The 20422-nt window shown below is 59.5% G+C and overlaps 3 long non-coding RNA genes across 3 annotated transcripts; 2 read left to right on the top strand and 1 right to left on the bottom strand.

The window, feature by feature from the left end:
- Positions 1-1183: 1183 nt before the first annotated feature.
- LOC116592614 lies at positions 1184-12005 on the bottom strand. Its single transcript, XR_004286537.1, has 4 exons — positions 11431-12005; positions 3331-3771; positions 2268-2519; positions 1184-1927 (listed from the first exon to the last, which is right to left on the bottom strand). It is a non-coding gene; the product is annotated as an uncharacterized LOC116592614 (long non-coding RNA).
- LOC116592616 lies at positions 11041-14293 on the top strand. The gene is made up of 4 exons (XR_004286539.1): positions 11041-11248; positions 11521-11673; positions 13583-13817; positions 13994-14293. It is a non-coding gene; the product is annotated as an uncharacterized LOC116592616 (long non-coding RNA).
- A 139-nt stretch (positions 14294-14432) lies between these two features.
- Positions 14433-17429, top strand: LOC116592617. The gene is made up of 4 exons (XR_004286540.1): positions 14433-14767; positions 15098-15247; positions 16226-16470; positions 17374-17429. It is a non-coding gene; the product is annotated as an uncharacterized LOC116592617 (long non-coding RNA).
- Positions 17430-20422: the final 2993 nt, after the last annotated feature.

Below are 20422 nucleotides of genomic sequence, written 5' to 3'. Positions count from 1 at the left end.
GCTGTCTTGTGACTCGCGGACACGCGGCTGCTGAGTGTTGGACTTCCGTGGGCTGCCCTCCTGGAGCGGTTCACACCGGCTCCGCCGTCCCGAGGCTGACGACCGGACGCCTGCCCTGTGGACGGCCGGCTGCTGGCCTCCCAGGCTCCCCACCTAGGGGAGGAAAGCCGGGGGGGCGTGGTGGGACTTTGAGACTCGGCGGGCGTCTCCCAGGTGGGGATCCCCCGCTGGGTGCTGATGTTCATTCCGGAGCCTTCCATGTGCTTCTGTGGCCTCCAGTTTGTGAGGTTTGCAGCCTTTGGGGGACAGCCTGCCCTGGTTCGCTTGCGGGGGTGCTGGGGGGACGTGCTCAGCCTTCGCAGGCTCTCACTGGGTTTTTCCTGAGGACGTTTCCGTCTGCCGGCTGGGTGAGGGCCGCCTGGCTTCGCAGCGCCCGGCCTCCTGCGGGGGTCAGCTGTGCCTGAGACCTCGCCGGCCGACACCAGAGCCCGGCTCCGGGAAGGGCACCGAGTGTGTCATTTGTAGACGGACTCTGTGTGTCAATCCCCCGGTTCTCAAGTGGGGAGGACATGCGGGGGCCGCTGGGGTGCTCCCAGACGTGTCCGTGTGTGTGTGCGTGTGCGTGTGTGTGCGTGTGTGCACGTATGTGCATGTGTATCCGTGGTGTGTGTGGCGTTTATGTGAATATCTGATGTGTGTGTGTGTGAGGGAGAGAGAGAGCGAGGTGAGGTGTGAGCCCACCAGGGAGCACGGACGGAGCTGGAGGGCGGGGTCAGCAGCCCAGCTGAGGAGCGGACGTGGCCCAGGGAGCTTGCCCGGCACAGCCTCCCGCCGTCCGGCTCTGACAGGCCTGCCTTGGCTTCCCCTCCCTCCCCTGCCTTGCTGTCCGCTGGGGGGCTGGGCCGAGGCCTGTAAAGACAGACTCCCAGGAGCACGGCCGTCCCGACGTGGGTGGGTAGTGACCCCTGGCTCGGGCTTCACGGCTGCGTGGGGACGGGGTCTGTGGGGATGGCAGCATCGGAGCCACCGGCCACCCTGGGCCTTGTGGAGACCCCAGCCCCGCATGGCGGCCGACGTCCGTTACTTTCCCAAACTTCAGTGTTGAAAATCTCTCGCCTCCAAGAAGCTAAATAAAGCCTGACCTGACTTATTTAGCTGGTTAATCCGTGTTAAAGCCATCAGAAACGATTTATTGATTGGTTTAAAAGCAAAATCCCAGAAGGAAGATACAATCACTTTTTTCCCCAGCAAATCTTGAATTCAGTCTGATAATGAAAACTTTTTCAAGGTAGGACTTGAAAGTAGGAATTTCAAACTAAGGTGAAAGTGCTTTGTACCATCCTGTGTTTGAAGAGTAAAACCGTCGGACGACCACAGTCTCCGGCAGGGACAGCCGTGTGCCTGGCACGGTTCCTTGCATATCCCGGCCTTGGTCCCACAGGCCTGCAGGGCCCAGCTCAGGACCAGGGACTGGGGCAGGCCATGCAGCAGCTTGGGGGGGATGGGGCCGATGTGGTGACCGTGGGGGCTGCGGTGGACAGTGTGGAGTGCTGGCCTGGGTCCCGGGAGGGGGTGATGCTTTGGGGGCCTGTGTGTGAGCCGGGCGGGAGAACCAAGGGCATAGCACTCGGGGGCAGCTCAGGTCTGGGGAGGGGGCTGGGAAGCTTGGTGTCCAGGCATCTGTGACCAGGCGAGGCTCCAGAGGACTCTGAGGCCCGGGGGCCTGCTGAGAAACTGCGGGCCCGGGCGGGTCAATCACCTGTGTTGGTCTCCTTGTGTCTGAGGCAGCGTTGTTCCTTGTCTGTGCAGCTGTCCTGAGCCCACGAGTGAGCCCCCGAGAGTCACGAGGGCTCGTGTCCGTTGGTTCCTCACGCGTCTCCCTGGAGGAAGCACACGGAGGTAGAAGCCTCATGCTTGAACCACAGCGCTGAGGGGAAGGTCAAAGGAAGCCATTCAAGGTCAGACAGGCGGAGAGGACCCTTTCTGAGGGGTAGAAGGATGCGTCTGAGGGAGGGCCGACCCGGGAGGACCCAGGGGCAGCAGGCTGAGATCCCGCAAAATGAGGCCAGAGAGTGGCCCGCGGGTGCGGTGACCTCAGGGTGAGTCCGGGGGAAGGGGCTGATGGCAGGGGGTGGGAGGTGCATCTGTCGGGGTTCCCTAGGGAGCTGGGACCCATGGGAGATGCCTGTGCATGCCTACAGGAACACACACACAGACACGCACGCACACACGCACACACACGCACACAAACACTGAGATGATCTTACGGAACGGGGCCGCGTGACCGTGGGGGCTGGCACGTCTGGAACCCGCAGACCAGCCTGCAGACCCAGGGAAGAGCTGATGTGGTCTGGGGTCCTGCAGGCCGTGGGCAGGCAGAGGGAGCCCCCTCCTCCTCGGGGGACCTCCACCTGCTTTCCGCAAAGTCAAATGCTGATGACACCTGCAGAATCCCTTCGCGGATGCGCCTGGACCGGGCTTTGACCGACCTCTGGGCACCTGAGTCTGGCCACAATGGCCTGTGAAACATCACAATCACAACGGTGGGCAGGAGGCCAGTGGGGAGAGGAAGGGCTGTGTGGGCACATCTGTGGGTAGCGGGGACAGAGCCGAGGACAGAGCTGAGGAGTGGGGGCTCTGGTGGAGGAGACACAAGCGGGACTGGCCCGCTGAGGCCACGGAGAGGGCTGTGGTGGGGCCTGACAGCTGCCCCAGGACCGGAGTCGGAGAAGAAGCAGGGGAGAGTGTGACGGGGACCCGGTGGTGGGGGAGGGGCCAGCTGCAGGGGTCCGTGGACTCGGGGAGCGGGTGGGAGGTGGAGGGACAGGAGAGGGGACCCCACCTCCTTGGGGCCAGCCTGCACGCCCCTCCCTCCCGGGGGACTCCCGGACTCTGCCTCCCCGCAGCGTTCTGAGAGAGAAAGACGCCCTCTCTTGTCCCGGCGGCTCCCGCTCTCAGCTCCCCGGCAGGGCCTGCCGCAGGATGGGGGCTGGGCCGGGTTGTAGCAGGATGAGTGACCGCCCGGCTCCCTGGCTCTGAAGGCCTTCCCACAGATGGGGCCCAGGGCGCGTGCGGGTCAGGACCGGCCGCTACGCCTCCCGCTGCTGTAGCCTCGGACGTGCCTGGTCTAGTCACCAACCAGCCCATTGGGGTTTTCCATGGTCGTAAGGCTGCAGGGGACACCCAAATATTACTCTTGATGCATTTCTCCATTATTTCCTTGAAGTAGAATCCCGGACACAAGTGAATGGGACGGATCGTTTTCTGTGGGATCAAGGGGGACTCTCCAGGGTTGGGTGGCATTGCTGCTGGGGACCCAGGAGCACACACCTCCCATCAGCAGGGATGCTGTCTCTCTCCTTCTCCCCGAAGCCCCAGTCCAGGCTCGCCGAAGCCCAGCCCAGATCTGGAGGTGCAGAGACAGGAGCGCAGCCGTGCGCTGTGCCGAGGGGCGTGGGTGTCAGGAGGGACCTGCGCCGGTTTTGAACGTCAGCTGCCATCCCGCCCAGTCTGTGCCATGGAGTCTCACCAACCAGACGAGCCCCTCGCTCTCCGCTGCGGAAGGAAGGAGGGGGGCAGGGCGGGCTGTGGCTGCATGATGGTGGCACTGTGTCTGCCGCTTGCTCCCGGCAGGCTCTGGCCGTGGTTCCCGTGGGGGACAGAAGGCCGGGCTGCCGCGCTCCTCCCTGCTAGACGGCCAGTCCTCCCGTGCTGGCACGCCCCGTCTCCACATGCTCCACCAGAAGCTTCTTCTCCATCTTCAGTTCTGTTCTAAAATAAATCGGAATCACTTAGGAGCCAAGCTGGAGGCACAGCCAACCTGCTGGGACCCAGCCCCCGGGTGCAAGGCTCTTAAATCAGTTTGGAAATCGTGTCTGTGTAATACAAACGGACACAGGAGTGGAACAGAAACCCCGCAACCCCCAACCTGGAGTCGGATGAAAACTAGATTAATTGGAGAGGAGCGGTCAGCAGGCGCCCACTTGCCCTGTTTCGGACATGCGGGAGGACCGTGGAGACGGCGCGTGCTGTGGCGCTCCGTGCAGGGCTGCAACTCGGCGTGGCTGGCCACGTAAGGCCCTCGCGCTCTGGCCGGTGGCTGCAACCGGCTGAACCTTGGTTTCTTCGGGGCTGACGACAGGCACAGTCGCCTTGCCGGGGTGCTGGGTGTAGTCTCTCTCCACCACGTGCGGGAAGCTGATCGCGGAGAGAAGGGACTGGGGAGAGGCAGCCGCAGGCACCTGCTTTCTGGAAAAGGTCTGATGTTTGGATATTCGGGGAGCTGCCAGGGCCATCGGCCAGCTTTCCCAGAGGGTAGGGGCGCCCCCGGCCCCCCGTCTCGTGTACCTCGTATCCTGCTTCATTTCCCTTCCCCTGGCAAGTGTTTTCCACTTGCTAGGGCGCGCGAGACTTAAACATGCGTCCTTAAGAACAACACGACCACACACGTCAGGTGACTGTTTGGTTACTGAGTTTGCTTTTCATTGTTTGTGGTTAGAAAGTTGTTAGAAGCCTCCGCCGGCCCCTGGCCAGTTTCAGATTATGACGGCTTCTCGTCCAATCCCCAGAAGTGGGACGAGGGTCCCGTGACTCTCGACTTCGCGTCCCTATTCTGTTCTACGCCTGAGCCAGTTCGCGCTGTCGCCAGTAACCTATGACGGCATCGATGTTCTTGAACTCTGGCCAGGAGTAAGACTCATTTCTCAGGAGTTCTGAAGTGGATGTAAAACACCACCACGGTGACACATCCTGAACCGCCGCACTCTGAGTCTTCTTTCTCAGAGTGCGGCGGTTCAGGATGTGTCACCTTGGCGAGGTGAACTACACTTCCCTGAAGGCCCTCCCTGCGGCTTCCGGCCAGAGCGGCCCCAGGACGGGTGTCACGTGAGCCGCACGAGGAGACCGGCTCCCACGCGGCTGTACCGAGCGGCTGGCCTGACTCAGGCCTCCGATGGCGCCGGTTCCCGGGGCCTCCTCCTACCCCCCCCCCTCCTGGGCCGGTGTGTGTCCATGTCCGTGACGAAGGGCCCGGCTTCTGAGGACAGCCGTGCGGCCAAGGTCAGAGGCAACCAGATGCACGTGGCTTCCGTCCCTCCTCCAGAACTCGAGATGACTCTCCCCTCCCCAGCCGCCCGCCCTCCACTGCCCGCCCCGAGGCGTGAGCTCCCACGGCTGTGCGAGCTCAGATCCCAGGGACGAGTCCACCCTCACTGCCATGGACACGTCCCTGCCCCCGTCCCTGCCCCTCCATATCTATCAGTTCTCCTTCTCTGAGTGACCCTGGACTGCTACAACGTACTGTTGGTGATGAGGCTATTCACGGAGACGCGGACGGTGCATACAGAGTGGGGCAACCCTCCGGACCAGTCCTGTCCCCAGAGCTCCCCAGAGAGAACCACACTTGCTGCTGCTTATGTGTCTTAGAAAGTTAATGGTGCACCAGCAAGCTTAACCGTACATGGTTCTTCTAAATTTCTACACACCCGTGTGCTTCTCACACTGACGGTAGCATACGGCGCACCCCGCTTTGCTTTGTGGACTTGCCAGGGGTCTTGGAAGGGGAACCGCTTCATTGTTCCTAGCAGATGCCAGATCCTCCATCCGGTGAACGGGAGGAACAGACGCCAGCCCGTTGTCAATGGCTCTACTGGGATTTCCAATCCTGACATCACAGCGATGCTAGGAGTAGGGGTGTCGTTTAATGCATGGCCCCAGATTCCTGCAGTGTAAATCCCTGAGAGTGAAATCGCCGGTCAGAGGGTCAATCCCACAGGCGCTCTCCCTCGGGGAGGCTTTGCCCCGATTAGCACCCTTCTTGGGATTATCTGCTGCTTCTCGTGGACTGCTCGTGCTGCTCGTGGACTGCAGGGTCCAGCAGGAGTCCGCTGTGGTGTGAGAAGCAGACCCACCTCTGAACAGGGAGCCCGATGCAAGCAGGACTCGATCCCAGGACCCCGAGGTCATGGCCCGAGCTGAAGGCAGACACCCAGTCGCCGGAGGCCCCCAGGTGCCCCAGGAATTCTCCCTCGGCAAAGAAGGAGCACCGTGTCTATGCCGCGGGTCGCAAACCCTTCCTCCGTGTGCAGTTGGTCTTTTGATTTCGTTTATCTGAATTTTTCTTGACGACTCTGAGAGTGTTTTACGTAATCAAACCTGTTTTCTCGGATGGATCCTGGGTTTTAAATTAGTTACGGTGACGAGGCCGTGGGACCTCCACCTGCGGACTGCCCTATGTTTTCACGGCTCCCTGGAGCCCTGCGGGCCGTGTTCCTTCTGTCCTTCTGCGTCCGAGTTCTGACTCACGTTTCCGCCTTGAGCCGTCGTGGGCTGGGGGAGATGCGTGACGGTTTCCTACCGTCGTGTCCCGGGCTTCTTGTGGTCTCCTCCGAGCTCCTGGCACACAGGGGGACGTGCTGACCTCCGCAGCTGACACACACCCTGGTGCTCTTCCTCACCACAGAGCAGTGTTTTGTTGGCTGTGACAGCTTGTGTCCCCAAATAAGCGACGTCTGGTATTGATCGCTGCCCCTGCAGTTTCTTTCTAAATGCATTTGTCTCATACGTTCCTATTTTGAGGCCGTCTGTGTCGCTTTGCTGTTGAATAGTCCTGGGGGTCAGCCCGTAGCTGGGACGCTCCGGTGCCGCCCCTCGGGGTCGTGCGTGTGTGTCAGACGCTCGTTAGCGTCGTGGTTTCCACTTTTGACTGTGCCTCAGGACTTCTCTGTCTCTGGGTTCTCTCTGTTCTTTCTGCTGTTTTCTCTGTATGTTTTTACCGTTTGGAGGGACCGGAAGTTTGTTTTGCGGTTACCCCGTTGCTCTGACTTTGTGAGTTCTTCTCAGCCCTTCATCGACCCCGCACGACGAACCACTGCGGCACGTCTCGACTCCGCGGCTCCTGATTTTGTTTCGTGTTTTCTTTCTTTTCCTCCCTCCCTCCCTTTCTTTCTTTCTTTCAGTCCCAGTGTTTCTCTTCCTCCTTTAACATGCGCCTATAGTCACCGACTAACCAGACGTAGATACATGTCGTCTCAGGTTAAGACAGAAGAGGACATCTGTCCCGACGCCACTTCCCACACGTCCTTGTCCTTCTCCTCCTGGCCTCCGATGGGTAAAGCCCTTCTCGGGGCTCTGGCCGTTAATGGCGATATTCCTAACTGAGACGCGTCCTTGGTATCAGCCTCCTTGTGTGGTGAACCGTATCCGCGCGCCGGCCTGTTCTCCGGCGACACTTGTGCGCCGGCTCTCGCGCTGCCCAGGCTGCGTTCGGATGGTTTCTCCCGGATGGGCTCGTTTTAGAGATATTCCTCTAGATTTTGAATGTTCAAAGCGTATTTGTCTTTCATCTTTGTAAAAGGCAGATTGGCTGTGAAACTCTGGGGGTGCCGTCTCCTCGGGGAGGCCCTTGGAGACATGAATCCCTGGAGATTCATTCAGACATGGAGGCCGGTCCGGCGGTTTCCCTTCTCCCAGGACTTGAGTCCGTCCCCCCCTTCGGATGCCAAAAGATTCTCTGTTTCTTTTAAAACCCAGCAATTTAACGACCACCTTTGCCAGCTTTTTCCCCCCAAGACATGCACCTTTCAATTTGCAGACATGAGTCCCTTCAACTTGGGAAAACGGCTCGCGGGTGATTTTACAGGTTTTTTCTGTTCTGTGAGTCCTGTTGTCCTCTGCGGAGACGCCGACAGTGCAGGCTGGGTGTCCTTGGCCTCTTTGTCATGGCTGCGATTTCCCCCTCCGGCTCCGGGCCCCCGTGGGCATCCAGTCCCCTGTGGCTCGTCTTGGCCCCGGGTTCCCTCGGTCGTTGCATCTGCCTCGCTGTCTGTCTGTCCGCCCACAGAGGCTGCTGTCTCACGGCCGCTGAGTCTACCCCGTGGTTTTTGGCTTTCCCCGACACCTGCCCTCTTGGACAGACCTTCCTGGCCCCTTTCCGTATGTCCTTGACCTTACGTGCAACCGCGGCCGTCCTCCGACGCAGCCTCGGGCGGCAGATGTGGTCCTTCTTTTCCTTTGTGCTTCTGGTTAATGTCTACGAGGAGGACGAGGAGGGGGACCCACCGTCTTCCCCCTGCCGTCACAAACGACCACAAACAGGGCTCGTTTGCTCCAGCCTGTATTAAGACAACCAGGAAAGGGTTTGTCACGGTGACCAAGGCACACTTGAGCAAGTTAAATAGGTTTTTCTAGCGGCAGCTTGACATTATTCAAAGCCTGATGACCTCAGCGGTGTTCAAAGCGCTGTCGCGATCCGTCCTCACCAAGGAGGACATGAGGCTCCAAGAACATGTCCACGTCTCGGTCCCGCATCCCTGTCCCTGTCTTGACTCTGAATTGTGTGCTGGTCTTCGCCGGGCAGCCGGCTCTCCAGGACACCACTGTGGACCGCGGCATCCTGCCTTCCAGTGGTTGCCCGGAGTCTTGATGATAACGGGGAGAGTTCGCGGCTCCTCTGCAGGGTCGCAAGTTCACACCTGGACCCAGACTCTTCAGCCGCCTCCCACGCTTTACCAACCCAGTGCCAAGGGCTCACACCTTTCCCCTGCCTGCCCCGTGGATGTCTGCAAGGCGGCCTGTTCTTGTGGGCACCTGTTTGGAGCACGTGGGGGCCTCGCAGGAGGCTTGGAACCCCCTTCCTTAGAAGCCCCAGAGCGGGGTGTAGACATTGTTTTGTAGGTTGGTTCGGGACTCGGGAGCCCTCCTGTGCCTGGAGCGGACTCTGGGAGGTGGTCATGTCAGATGCTGGGAGGCAGGGCCGAGCGGCACAGCCCCGTCTGCTGGGGGTCCCTCCTGGGGGAGACCGACATCCCGCAGACGGACGGGTCTCCTGGCTCCGCGACACACACTGGTCACGTGTGGTCTTGCCAGGGCTCTGCGTGTTTCAGCCGGAGGCTCGCACGGGGTAGCGCAGGCCCGCTGGAGAACGGGTGGGCGGCAGGGGTGCATGAGGGACAGCTGTTTCGGGTGGCGCGGAGGGAGGCGGAGGGCAGGGAGGCGGGCGTCGGCCGCGGGAGGGGGATGGGCAGCACTGTCCTTCCCTTTCCTCCCACGTCCGGCTTCGGGCGGCGAGACAAGGAGGGAGCGTGGGGCACTCGGCATCCTCCGGAGGCTCTCAGGCGAGCCGTGACCAGGGGGTGCACGGAGGAAGCCCGCTCACATCACCCGGCCGGGCCCGGGGCGCCTGGAGCCGCCGTCGGCGGGAACGCCTGAAGCTTCTCCGGCCGGGTCTCGAGCGGGCCGCAGGCTTGCAGCAAGCCGGGACGGGGGTGAAGGACATGTGTCTCTGTGTCTCTGTGCCGACCCTCATCCAGAGCCCACCCCAGAGCGGGGCGCAGGAGACATTTGAGAGACGTCACCCAGAACCGCTGTTACAGCACGGGGGGCTCAGGACCACGGCGGCCGCGCTCCTGCTGGGAGAGGTCGCCCTTTCTCCCTCACCGCAGAGCTCTCAGGCTCGTTTATTACGATTAGAGGCGAAGCACCCCTCCTCGCCTCCTCGGGGCCTGGGGTCCTCGTCGGTAGGACACCTCCCCTGGGCCACAAGTCCCCCCCCCTTGTGTATTCGCCCGGATGTCTGTGCTGCCAGGGACACGTTTCTGTGTTGACCCCAAGAGCCCCCGTGGCTTCGGATGAGTCTCGGAGGCAGGCCCGGGGAAGGGGTTTGCTGCAGGAGAACTGCCCGGAGGGGCTCCGTGAAGGTCCCGTGGGGGCTGCTCGGGAGGGGAGGAGGGGAGGCAGGCCAGGCCCCAGGGGCTCTCTGCAGGGGCGGGACTGGCCTCCAGGGCTGCATGTCATATAGCGAGGTGCCTGACAGTGGAGTGTCCACACGGGGCACAGTGACGTTGTGAACGTGAAATACCTGCCCACCACCGCCTGCCCTAGGAGCCTGAGTGCTCCTTCGGTGGGAGATTCATGGAATCGACGGATAGCTAGAGACTCACTTCTCACTGAAGACGGTAGGAGGCCAGACTATCTGTGATCACCAGCTCACGCGGGAGACAGAGTCACAAGGAGGAAAGGGGTGTGCCCGGTGCCCTCCAGGGAGATGTGGCAGAGCAGGTGTGAACAGCCCGTTTCCGGCACCCGGCTCCCTGCGGCTCCCTGCGGCTCCCACTGTCCCAGCTTGCCGGTGGATGCTGGTGTGGCACGGGCTGGTGGTCCCCCCAGCCTCTGGGGCCCACGTGGAGACTCGGAGGGGCTTTGCTGGAGGGAAGAAAAGATGCTCGCCTGCCCCCAGCCCAACATCAGAGCTTCCCAAAAGTATTTGTACTGGGCACTGAGCCCCGAGTGAATGTGGGGGTCAGGACCTTGGCCACCCGTGCCAGCAGGGGCCTGGGGAGCTCAGAGCTGATGGGGGACCCCTGGGTCATGTCAGGGGCTGCAGGGCAGCGATGGGGACGTGCAGCAGGTGGGTGTCGGGGCTGAGCCGGAGCCCCGGGAGACGCCCAGGGGTGGCTCCCACCCCGGGCATCTGTGCGATACCGGACCCCGGAACGGCCGAGACACCCTCCCCACCGAGGGCTGCCCGCTGGGAGGTGGGAGTGTTAGTTTTCTGTCGTGGCCCTAACAGAGCGCCACAAACCAGAGGGCTTAAAATAGCAGAATCTGCCCTGTCCCAGTCTGGAGCCAGAGGTCTAAGTCAAGGTGTGGGCAGGGCCGTGCTCATCTGAGGCTCCGGGTGGAGGCGAGGGTGTCCTTCCTGCCGCTTCCAGCTCCCGGCCGGCCCCGGGCTCGTGGCCACATCCCTCTGCTCTCTGCCCCCGTCTTCACCCGGCTTCTCCCTTGGTGTGTGTCCCTCCTCTGACTTTTACAAGGACACCAGCCACTGGAATTTGGGCCCATCTTCATCCAGGGTGTTCTCATCCTGAGATCCTTACCTGAATTAACATCAGAGAAACCCTGTTCCCCAATAAAATCACATCCTGAGCTTCTGGGTAGACAGGAACTTTGGGCACAGTATTCAGCCCACCACGTGACCCTCCTACCTCAGAGCTCTGCAGCCCTGGCCAGTCCCCGGGTGTGAACAAAGGGTATGTTCCCGCTGACCCTGGTCTGTGCACGCCTAGGGCCCATCACCCCGTCGGCACAACCACAGGCTGTTCACTGAGCTCCCGGCCCCCAGCCCTGTGCCCTCCAGCCACGCCCACCGAGCACCCTATCTCCCCGGGGGGGCGGTGGCCTCCTGGCTGGACGCCCGGGGAGGTCCTCCTGTCTCCCGTCTGCAGCCCCTGCAGTGGACCCCGGCACAGAGGTGAGAATGAGTGCGCGACCCGGGGGGAGCCCCAGGCCCCACTTGGACCATAAATCCCGTGCTCTCTCCTCCCGCGGAGCCCGGCCGTGCCCCCTCAATCACTCCCTTTCCTGACAGGGGCGCTGGGCAGTGTGCTCTCCCCCGCCACTCAGTAGTTAAAATCCTCCCCAAATGTTACTTACGAAATGATGAAAAACTCGAGAGAAGGGTCTCGGGGAGCACGGGCCGCAGTCTTGCCATTATCTCTGACGATAAATCTTTCTCCCCGGCAGCAAACAAGGTCTGCAGTATTTCATAATTGCTGAGATGAAGAACCCCTATTTTCCAAGATGTTCAGGAATAACTCAGGTTTAAAGACCACGTCCTAACAACTGGAATGGGCCGATTATTCCAGGGGAATCCACCAAGGAGCGTTGCCACACGAGGTAGGAAAATGTGCTTGAATTATTGCTGAAACTTTGCTAAGAGATTCACGATTTCCATTGCCAGGAGAGACGTTAATGCCCATTTATTAAAAATGTTTCTGAGGTTTTACTTCGGATAGAAGGATTTGTTTCATTTAAGTATGTCCTCCGGAGCCCTTGCGGTGGAGGGACCATCCGTCTGCCCGTCCCCTGACTCAGCAGCGGCCGTGTGCGGGTGCGGCCCCGGGGGAGACGAGCAGATCCGGTGGAGGGGGGCGGGGGACAGAGGGACGCGGGCACTGGGTGGGCCGGTGGCGTACTTGGACGGCAGGAGGCGCCCGTCGCCAGGCGCTAAACCGGTCTGGTCGCACAGCGGCACGGCCGCACTTCTGTTGTCGCGGGGCGGAATGTTCCGAGCGCCCGGGACCATCTGTGTCTCATTCTTCACAGAGGCCCTGAGGAGGGGGTAGCACAGCGACGTGAGACCCTCAAGAGGCCTCCAGAGCCAGAGAGCACTGTCCTGGGCTGGGCTGTCTGAGCCCCGCCGAGTCTGGGGGATTGGCCGGAACAGCCTGTGCTGGGAGATTCCCCGCGGAGCACCAGTGGGTCCCCGCTGGGCAGCCTGACGCACGTCACCCTGTCTCTAAAGACCCGCCGCCCATCCCTTCCACCCTAGCAGACCAAGATGACCCTTCCCTGGGCCCCTGCAGCCCCTGGGCTGCTGCTTTACAAGTTACCTGTTGAGCTGGTGAAGGGCCTGCGTTTTCCCAGGGGGGCCCAGGCTGAGTCGTGGACTGCAAGGGGAGTTGTCACGGCCGGAAGGTGTGTTCGTGTCCTGTGGCTGCCACAGATGGAAGGTGTTGAAAATGACAGACCCCGATTCCCTCCCAGCTTCGGGGGCCTGAAGTCGGAAGTCCTGGTATCAGCAGGGCCGCGCTCCCTCTGAGGTCCTGGGCGGGAACGTCCCTGCCTCTGCCGGCTGCCGGGGGCCCCAGGCTCTGCCTCTGTGGTCACGTGCCTCTCCCGAGTCTGCGTCTTCTTTTCTGTTTCTTATGAGAACACTTGCCGTTGGATTCAGGGCCCCACCTGGACGGTCTCGGACTTAGTCCATTTGCAAATTCCCGTTTCCCAAATAAAGTCATATTCACAGGTTCTGGGAATGAGGGTGTGGACATCTTTTTAGGGGCCACGTTCAACCCATTCCAGATGGGGTCTCAGGGAAGTAGGTGTTTGGTGAGGCGGAGGGTGCTCTTGGGGCTCTGGACACTGAGACTCACGGCTCTCAGAGGAGGGGCCAGGTCCCCTCTGAGTCCTCGGACCTAGGAGCAGGGAGTCAGGATTCTGGGGTGAGGCTTTGTCTGGGAGCAAGGGTGGGGATGTGGACCAAGGATTTCAGAGAATCACATCTGCAGGACAGGGCACAGGAGGGGGGCAGTGCTCGGGTGGCACACACACTTGGTCTTGTGGTCTGGCCCCAACTTCTCTGTGCCCACTCTGCACCCATTTCGTCTCCCGAGCCTCCACGAGCTTGCCTACAAATGGGTGGAAATGTTGCCTACGCCTGCGGCTTGTGAGGGTTCGATGAGATCCAAGCTCCAAAGTGGCCAGCCACCAGTGTGCAGCGGGTGTGCGCGGTGGCACAAGGTCAGTGCACACACACTGGCGCTGTAGGTGGACACAAGTACACACTGGGCGCACCTGATGCATGGATGGGCAGCTGCACGTGCACACACAGACACACGGCAGGTGCACACGCAGACACACAGAGACACACGGCAGGTGCACACACTGACAGACACACGGCGAGAGCACACAGGCACACAGACACACTGACACACAGACACACAGACACACGGCAGGTACACACACAAGTACGAGGCGCATGTGTCCGCTCCCTTCCCCGTCATCAGGTCCCGCTGCCTGTTCCCAGGTGCATCAGGCACATTTCCTTCTGCTCCTGCAGAGTCTCCTCCAGCAGGCCGGTCCCCTTTGCTGGTTTCCATACCTCCCATGACCTCCAGTTGCTGGGCAGCAAGGACAGCACACTGGAGTCTGCACTCCGCTGAGTAAAAGGGTACCAGGGGCTCCTGGGCGCAGGTATGCAGCCTGGACACTAAAAGCTGAGCCCCGACAGGGGAGCCTGTCGTTGGGGAACGTGAGTGCAGGTGAGGTGCCTGGCTTTTTGGGAGACAGTCTGGAGAGAAGCTTCCAGGGGGCATCTGGGAGGGTCAGTGGGAGCTGTGGGGTGGTGAGTGGGACTGGGGCATCAGGTGACCGCTGATCCACACAGAACTGACCCCAGAAACCCTGTTTTCCTGATTCCGTCCTCATGGTTTTGCAGGGTAGGCGCGGATGTGATCCTTGGGCTGTTGAGGAGAAGGGGCTTGGGCGGCAACCCGCCCAGGGGCATGTGGACAGTCCACCATCACGCAGGGACCTGCCCACCCCTGCCTGTAAGGCCCACAGTGACCAGGAGCTCCACTGCGCAGGTGTCTTCCCCTTTTCCAGACCATGCTTCCAAATAGCACCCAGGAACTTGCTAGAAATGCAGACTCTGGGGCCACCCTGGACTGCTGATCCTGGGGCTCGGAGGATGGGCCTGGGGTCTGTTCCCGCTGTCCGGGGAATGCCGACGAATGATTCCATTTGAGAAGCTGCCTGTCTCTGCTGGTGCCCGGGGCCTCCTGCCAAGCCTGCGGAGCTGAGGGGCTCCTCCAAGCTCCGCGGCCAGCCCGGTGGACGCCCAGAAGCACTGCGGTAATTAACAGCTTTATCTCGAGGAGCCATTCTCTCCCTGTCCACGCCAGGAGAGCTCCTCACGTGGTCTTCTCCAGACAAGAGCTTTGTCCTTCACGTTGAATGTGATGCTGGAAAGGAGGCAGGAGGTCTGGGAAAAGACTTGTTAGAAAATAGCCAGGGGAAGAAAAGGGCAGGTGTGCATGTCCCCCTGTTGGCTGTCTGTCGCATGAGGCTCACGTGCTCATAGTGGAGAAGCCAGTGGATCCGAAGCCACCCCTACCCTTGAGAGCCCACGCTGGGAGCCTGTGAGGACACTGCCTGGCTCTCTGGAGTGCCTGTCCATGGTGAAGCCTCCTTGGGAGCCATACAGCTGCAGGTGCGGCTTGCTCAGGAATGGCCGCCGCTCCATTCTACACGCCGCTCTTCACGCTGCTGGCCGCCTGCCTTGCTCACAGTGGGGGCTGCGTGGGCTGCGTGGGCTGTTCTCCACCTGCAAACAGTCCTTGATAAGTATTTTAACAGACTCTCAAACCAATTTCTAAACCCCGAGAAGATTCCTCCAAACTTGGTATTTTTGTTTGTTTTTACTTTGAAAAAACAAAACATTCAGTCATGTTTGACCTGGGCCAATTTCCTACTGGAAATAACTAGGCTGTGCTCCCAATAGGCCCGGGGGACTCTGGGTCATCGTGATCCTGTCGTCCAGGGAATGCTGTGTACAGCTCTGAGAGCCGTGGCCAGGACTACAAGGAGTGATGTGTTGAAGCCCCAAGCTTCAGGGCCCCTCAGACGCTGCAGTGCTCAGAAGGGCCCTTCCTGCCGCCGCCTCTCCATCTCCTTCCCATGAACGGTGAGGGTGAGTCTCCGCCGGGTCCTGCCCGTCGTCAGGGCAGACACGAGCACGGGTTGGCCTGGGGGTTTCCTGCACCGTGCACCGTGTCCGGCCTGGTTGGAAGCCTCTTGGCACACACTCACTTTCTCCTTGGGACCCTCTGACACCCCTCCACGCATGCAGGGAGGGTCCCTGCCAGTCCGCAGGGAGCCCCAAAGCTCGGGGACGTTCCTTACCTGTCCGCGTCCTTCTGCGCATTGGAGGTGCGGCCGCCCCACGAGCCAGGGCTGGGTCAGAGGTGCTCAAGACCCTGGACCCGAGGGGACGGGCCCTCCTGCTCCCCACGCGCCAGCCTCTGGGCTGCTGTTGGTCCACTCATGTGGCATCACTTAGCGATGGACTGGACCCAAAGCCAGAGCCCAAACAAGTAAATATTTGTTCCAGAGACGCGTGATGTCGGGTTTCACTGTCCGTACGTCTGTTGCGTGACGGGCCCACGGCCTTCCCTGGGTTAAGATTCTCTGTGCTCTGAGGCCTCACCCTGCACTGCTTGTCACTGCGTTTGGGTGTCTCTGTCATCGACACGCTGCCTCCTTCCCCATCTCAGCTCCGACCCGACAGGAATCCTCAGGCCTAGGAGCCGCCGATGTCCCCCGCCCCGCCTGTCCGCTCCTGCCTCGGGAAGGACCGCATTCCCTCCTGCCCTTCCAACTCAGCAGTGAGGCTGCTCTGAATAGGACGTGGCGGGAGCGGTTCTGAGCCCACTGCCCGCCTGACCTGGAGCCAAACCGAAGTTTGCTTCCCCGTCCTCTGGGAAAGGCTCTGCTCCCGCCTTCCTGTCTCTTAGGGTTCCCAGCCCTCGGTGGCCAGCCGCACGGGGGGTCACGTGGAAGGAACAGGTGGTCAGGGCTGCAGCTCACGGTCTGGGATTGAGGACACAGGGGTCGCACGCAACTCTTTGCACCTTCTTCCTTCTCCGGGTCTCTCGTTCTCCGGCCGCAGGCTCGTGTTTGCTCTGGGAGAGTTTCCCGGGAGCCGATGGGGTTCTAGGCCCGTGACGCGTGGGCTTCCAGGAGCGCAGCTGACCCATCCCTGCGGCAAATGATCACCGTCTCCTGCCGTGGGAACGGGAGGGGTGCGTGCCGCAGCCAGACCCCACTTCTGTTCTCCGGGAGCCGATGGCTTTGCTGGGGGGCTCTTGGGGACCACTTGGGACCTTCCAAATGTTGGCTGAGCAGGGTCTGGAGGTGAGTAGCACCACGGGGAGTCCCTCCGGTGAGGAGCAACACAGTGCTGGGTCTGCAGCCTGGGGATGAAACAGGGGCCCCCGGACCGCCCAGATACACGTGGTCCTCTGTTTCCAAGATCTGGAGCTCGAATTTGCAGCTTCTGCTTTGAGGACTTTGTAGGGAAAAAAAGGAAAGCTCTATCAGGCTCCAAGCGAAGAATGTGGAAACATTGCAGGTCAAGGCAGAGAGCGCCCAAGGGCACGTGGAGAGTCCTGGAGGCGGTGGGTCTGGCCCCTGGTGGGGAGAATGGCTCGGGAGGGCGAGGGGGTGGGTCGGTGGCTGCTCTCTGCTGCGTGTCCCTCTGCCTGGTGTCCAGGGCTGGGCGGCGGCCTCCTTCTCCCAGGCCCCTTTGTCATTGCAGTTTGCCACGGAGCAAAGAACAGGCTGAAGGGAGTTAAAAAAACAAAGCAGAACCTTGCAAAATTTGAATCATCTGCACTAGGGGTCTGCAGATCTGGCTGGTTGGTGATTTTGTAAATAAAGAATTTTATTTTTATTTATTTATTTTATGAGAACACAGCCACAGCCATGAGCTTAGGCATTTATAGGAAAGGCTGGCCAACCCCTACCCCAGAGAAGTAGGGAGAAATTCACTCAATGCCTCTGTATTCAGCAGTTAACATTTTTCAATATTGGCTTCAGGTACTTTGTTTTTGGAAGAGAAAATCACAGTTACATGGGAAGCCCCTTAGTCGTTCCCTCAGGAAGCCAGCGGCCCCCCCCGCCCCAAGCGGCCCCCGCCGAGTTCCCAGGCAGCCCATTCGTTCTTTTACTATGCACGTATTTGTACATAAATCGTATCAAATTGTGTGCTTCAAATTCCACGGGAATGGAATCTCCATATTCTATGATTTTTTTCAGAATCTACCGGGGAGCCCACTGACCTTCGGGCCGTAGCACGGACCGGGCCTTCTTCCTCCGGTCCTGCTCTGCTGGGTTCTGGGCTGTTGTCCACGCCGTTGCCCTGGCAGCGCTGACCTCTTTGCTGTGAGTTTGCGGGCCGAGTGCAGGGGTGGAAGCATCTAGAAACAAAGCGGCTGCGTTGTGAGGTGTGCGCCCGTCTGCCGACCTGTCCCGCGCCCTCACTCCCGGGTGCCAGGGTCCCTTTACACGTACTCCACACACCGGCTTGTCCGTCTCCACGGCAACCTAGGATGCCAATATGGGGCTGTATTGTCCCCGTGGTTCAGATGGGGCGGTCGGGGCCCACGGAGGCTACATGTCTCCCCTGAGCTCATGTAGCCGAGAGATGCCAGTGGCCAGATGCCAACATAGCCATCCTGCTCGAGGGCCGAAGGGATAAACCACAGCGTCTGGTCACTCGGGAGCTGCCCGAGGCCCCACTTCTGTGCAGCTGTGGTGAACGCCGGGTCTGACCCCTGCACACCCTCAACAGCACGTGACGTGGCTAGAGGGCCACGCTGATGGGGTGTGGTGCGGGGTATGACGTGCCCTTCCCTGATAGTCAGCCGCTGTGGGCATCCTAACACATTTGAGGGCTGTGATGGCTGGTGTTCGTGTGTCGACCGGCTAGGCCATGGTAACCAGGTGCTTACTTAGTTAGCTCCCCTGCCTGGCGGTGGTTGCTGCGGTGGTACTTGGTACACGCGGTTGACACCTACAATCAGCAGACTTTAAGTAAAGGCGATTACCCTGGACAGCTTGGGTGAGCCACAACCAATCAGTGAAGGACATGCGAAGAAACGCTGAGGTTTCCCAGAGAAGAAAGGCCGTCAACCCCGGCCTCGGTTCCCAGCCTGCTGGATGCCAGATGTACCCCGTGGGCTTCAGACCTGCCGTCACTGTGTGAGCTGATTCCTTAAGACAAATGCTATTTGTACCTCCCCTTGGTTCCATTTCCCCGGGGTCCTCGAATTCATGTTTTCTGTTCTGTGCCGTGCCTGTGTGTATCCTCATGTAGTCCAAATCCTGGTACCTGCTCCGTTATGTGAGCTGAAATTGCCTCCCGTCTGCGCTGTGGCTTACCTTTGTGCTGTTTTTCTGATGAGCACAATTCTCTTCCTTTCTAGTTTGTGGGTTAGTGTGTGTGTGTGTGTGTGTGTGTGTGTGTGTGTGTGTGAGAGAGAGAGAGAGAGAGAGAACGTGCACATACATACGCGTGAGTGTCAAGAAATCTCATAAAAAAAAAAAAAGAAATCTTATAAGCTCCCCTATTTTCTTTTAGAAGCTTTGGAGCTTTCTTTCTGCCACAGAGAAGGAGGCTGGGTGTCTGACCGAGGTGCGTTTGTGCGTGTCGGGTGAGGTGGGGGGAGGCGGGGCCCTTCCCTTAGTGCCATCGACCGCTTACTGCCCGTGCCAGAGCCTCACGGGGTGGAGACAGCAGGCCGTGGATTTCTGGTCTGTACTCCACGGTCTCTGCAGAACGCAGCCTGGAGGGCTGCTGATACAAGCCAACCCTACCCAGAGGAGGACACGAGATTCTGGAATGTGGCCTCTTAGAGTAGACTGTCTCCCACACGTCAAGTACATGTGCCGCAGTTTCCATGCACCGTGGCTGGAGATCTTGTGGCCTTTACGGGGACGTTGATGCCACGGCAGCTCTCAGTTTGGAACACTGCAGAGCCACCGTCACCGCTGGCCCAGTGGGTCCGCAGCCCATGGCCAGGCGTCCCGAGACTCACGCCGAGCACACACGTTCCAGCTGTAGCTGCCAGCTGGATCAGCTGAGAACGTGTGATCTGAACTTACAGAAACAGCGAACTAGGGCTGTAAGATGTCTTAGCCAAGCCCCCAACCTCGAACTCTGCAGGCTCCATCAGGGTTCAAATTTTATTTTCTGTACATGAACACTCCCTCCAGCGACATTTACAGAATAATTCATTTGTTCCCTACCGATTTGTGCTTTGCCTTGCTGTGTGCTTGGCCGATATTGACGGGATGGTTTTTGGGCGTTGTATATGGAAAAGGACAGAAATAGTTTCAAGCCTCGGGTGTCGCTGTCTTCCTCTGGACATTTTCCGAGTCTCGGGCTAGAAGCAGGACATTCGGAGACAGGTCCTCTCGCTCTGCTCTCGGAGACTGAGGTTCCGAGTGGGGCACTCGTCCCCGGGAGGGTAGGAGATGGGCCTCTGCCTGCGGATTTTAATGTCACTCTGTTAAAATCAGCTTTCCCCTGGTACGTGGGAATGTTTCCGCGGTCCTGTTTCACAGCCTCATTTTTCTGTCCCTGTGCTGATATCCGCCCCCTTTAAGTGCTCTGCCCTTTGGTGGGACACCTCCTGTCCTCTGTTTTGTACTCCCGTGTTTCCTTAGTGAGTTCTGAGCCTTTGCTTGTCCAGATGAATTCCAGGGTGAGCATCTCAGCTTCCACAAACCATGCCGTTGAGGTTTGATTGGAATTGTGATCAAAGTGTGCATTGACTTTGTAGCAACGGGGCCATCTTGATGTCAGTCCTTCCCTTGCACAGTGCACTCCCAAAATAACTGCATTGTCTTACGTGTCCTACATGTTTCTCTTTTAAAAAAATCATTAGACTTTAGTTTTTAGAACAGCTTTAGCCTTACAGAAAAATGGAGCCAATAGCACAGAGAGTTCCTGGTTCATCATCCAGCATTAGGGTGCTAGATTGTCACAACTGGTGAACTATTATCAACACTGCACGGCAGCCAAAGCCCACGGTTTGTGCAAAGGCTCGCTCTATATTGTACATTCCATGGGTTTGGACCAATGTATGGCGTTGCATGTCTGCTGGTACAGACTACTATGGATGCCTTCCCCGGCCCTAAAAATCCCATGCTTCCCCTATTCCCAGCTCCTGGCAACCACTGATTTTTTTTGAACTGTCTATGTAGTTTTGCCGTTTACAGAATATCCTATAGTCGGAATGATGCAGCATGTGGCCTTCTCCGATGGGTTTCTTTCTTGTCTTACTGCATTAGTTACTACTTC

Source organism: Mustela erminea, chromosome 6 (genome assembly GCF_009829155.1).
Source record: "Mustela erminea isolate mMusErm1 chromosome 6, mMusErm1.Pri, whole genome shotgun sequence".
Classification (NCBI taxonomy): Eukaryota; Metazoa; Chordata; class Mammalia; order Carnivora; family Mustelidae; genus Mustela; species Mustela erminea.
Note: the sequence above shows the minus strand (reverse complement) of the source record. Positions and strands in the feature narration are given on the sequence as shown.